The sequence below is a fragment of the Rhipicephalus sanguineus genome, chromosome 5, assembly GCF_013339695.2.
Source record: "Rhipicephalus sanguineus isolate Rsan-2018 chromosome 5, BIME_Rsan_1.4, whole genome shotgun sequence".
Classification (NCBI taxonomy): domain Eukaryota; kingdom Metazoa; phylum Arthropoda; class Arachnida; order Ixodida; family Ixodidae; genus Rhipicephalus; species Rhipicephalus sanguineus.
This window is the reverse complement of record NC_051180.1, coordinates 189,127,523-189,130,754: the sequence shown is the minus strand read 5'-3', so window position 1 is coordinate 189,130,754 and position 3,232 is coordinate 189,127,523.

Below are 3,232 nucleotides of genomic sequence, written 5' to 3'. Positions count from 1 at the left end.
AAGCACAATGCTCATCTACTACATGAGTATAAAACTGCTCGTAACAAATCGGTAGCCATGTCGCGTAAATGTGAAAAAGTCTAGTATTCGAAGCTTATTGAGCAAGCTTCCGGTAACTCGCGGATAACTTGGCAAATAATTAACGACGCAATTGGGCATACTTGTGCTGAAAAAACGCTACCTGACAATGACATCAATACTTATCTTACAAATGTTGCTCCTTCATTAGCCAAAATGCTGCCTATTCCTAACAAAGCGCCGTATGAACCAACTTCCTTACCAAATAGCTTCGTTATAAACAACATAGAGATGAAAAATTCTGCTTATTGGGGGTAAACTTGTAATTAGCAAAGCGCCGGGTCATGACGAGATTCCAGCGCGTGTTATAAAAGAGAACATTGATTTAATTGGAGAAGTATTACGTAACCTATTTAACCACTCGTTACAAGCCGGTCAATACTCATCAATACTCAAGATAGCCAAAGTCACCCCTGTATACAACGAGGCAGATAGGTCTGATGTTTCTTGCTCCGCCCGATCTCTGTTCTGAGTGTTCTTAATAATATCTTCGAAAAAAATCTTTTTGAAACGTATGCTTTCCTTTTTGAGCAAATATGTGTTATGTCCGCACGAATATGGCTTCCGGCCAATGCGCTCTACAAGTACAGCAGTGCTAACTTTAGGGCAAGTTTTAAATACTGCCATCCAAGAAAACAAATTTGCCGCAGTGGTTTTTCTGGACCTCAAAAAAGCGTTCGATAGAGTAGTCCATGACATCTTACTTTACAAATTATGCAAATATGGTTTTCGCAGAACTATGTGAAATTTTTTCCAGAGTTAGCTTCAACGTCGACAACAGATGGTAATTATGAATAACTTTACTACTTCTCTGCAGTCCATACAAACAGGTGTGCCGCAAGGTCCCGTATTAGGTTCGTTACTTGCTACACATAAATCATTTGCCTCTAGTACTAACAACTGCCGAGATGCTTGTATGCTGATGATACTGACCCAATTATTACCGGCAAAAATCTGTCAGACATAGAAGAACAAATGAATATCGAACTAGCTAAGCTGGCCAATTGGTTTGCAGCCAGCAGGCTCACCATCAATGCAAAATATATATATATATATATATATATATATGTTATTCCACTCCCGTACAAATTCTAATCCGCATGATATACAACTCTACATCAATATTTGCTCCCTGGAATGTACTGATTCTTTTACTCACCATTGTGTTGTTCTAGACAGCTGTTTAAATTGGAACATTCAGATAGATGCAGTAAGCTCGACACTAGCTTCCAGTTGTTACGCCTTTTTGCAAGCTCGGGAATATTTGGTACTACAATTTCGCGCATTTTGTATTTTGCTTTAATTTCCTGCCACCTTCTGTACTCTGTAGACTCCTGGGGGTCGACGTATAACTCTTATCTTGAGCCAGTACGACGGCTGCAAAAATGGGCTATACGCACGATAACTTTCTCACGTTACTACGAACGTAGCAAACCACTGTTTTCTAGGTTGAAAATCTTACCATTTGATTATGTGCGGGAACTAAGATTAGCTACATGTATTAACACTGTCGTTAGGAATAATGAACCATTTCCTATTTCATTACTGTGTATCCCCCGACGTCTAACTAGGAACCAAACTTTCAACAACTTTATTATACCTCCCACAAAAAACGCCTATAGCAAACGTCTACTACAGTATACCGGAGTGAAAATTTGGAATGGCATACCGCATTATATAAAGAATACCAAGAACTTTTCCAGATCCCTGAAGAAATACAACTTTGAAGTGTTTTTCTTTGCTTGACGTGACTGCTACTGTGGGTTGTAATTTTTCATTATGTATATATATTGCCCTTAATGTATTTTGTGCTTTCTTTGAAAGACGTTGCAATAACCTTGTTCTCTTTATTAAGCTATATTTGATACTTGCATCTACAAGTTTCATTCTACAGTTCTGTGCGCCGCTAATAACCAAATTCTTTGTTTAATGTACTCTCCTTTTTTCTTCAATCGAATTCAAGTGACTACTGTTAGCAAAAAACATTATTTCTTGTATGATAATGACAAATTTGAAGTGTTTACTTCTGTTCATTTTAATTAGAAGTATTACAGTTCAGTTATGTATACTTCCAATGGGACCTGCACTAGCCTTCGGCTATGGGACCATAGTGTTGTGCGTAATTTTGTATAAGGTATGTGTGCAATAAAGAACATTCATCATTTCAAGTGCCGAAAATGCAACGCCTTACGCGAAACCTGCGATGAGGCATGCAACGAACGAATGTGGGACGCGCTCAGTAACTGTCGAGCGTAGCCTCGACTAGCCTCGACTAGAGTGCCTCGATGCGCGCGCCCCCGCTTAGAGTGGAGTCAGCTTTTGAAAGGGCAGGTGCCGCCTCCTCGGCCTTGGCAGCAGCATCGTCGCCATTTTGAATCCCTCGCCCGGTCGCTTGTGCGTGGCGCGCGTGCTGTTGTTAGGTCGGTGCTCGTTTCCCTCCAGTTCAATGCGCTCGCTACCATCACCATGGCCGGATGTTGCGTGCTGCAATGCACCAATCATTCCAGGAACGCTGGAAGCGGTATTGTTTTCCAAGAGACCCGAAAAGAAGGCTTCTTTGGACAGTAAAAATCAACGTGACAAGTGGCATCCGACGAACACATCAGCCATTCCCAGCGTCGAGCGTCGTCACTGCTCTTATAGCAACTGGGAATATCCACGGCGCGTATCCTTTCGCAACAACGATTCCGCGCACGTGCAGAGCTCTCGGATTGCATCTGTGGTGCTCACAGTGTAACTATTGCTGACTGTCAGTGCTCGGGCCGATTGAGGAGTGCATGCGCGCCCGTGTCCTAGCCATCGCCGCTGCCAAATCCGCGACAAACCGCCTTCGCCGGCAACGTCTATCCCGTAACGCATAGCTCGGCCGCGCGAGCGTTCTCGCCCAAACTTGAGCTTGGATTCCCTATTTCGAGTCGACATGCAATCAAACTGTGCAGCCGTCAACTTTGCGTAAGAAATGGGCATACTGATATCATCTGTGTACTTAAAGATTTTGGCTCACGTGTGCATGACCTGCATCTCTACTTCGTAAACATTCCTTACTGCACTTAGTTGGTCCTGTATCTGCCTTTGATTTTTGCTTTGACTTTTTTTTTTGTGGTGTGAAATTTATCATGGAATATATTATGCGTAATTGCCTGCAGATGACATC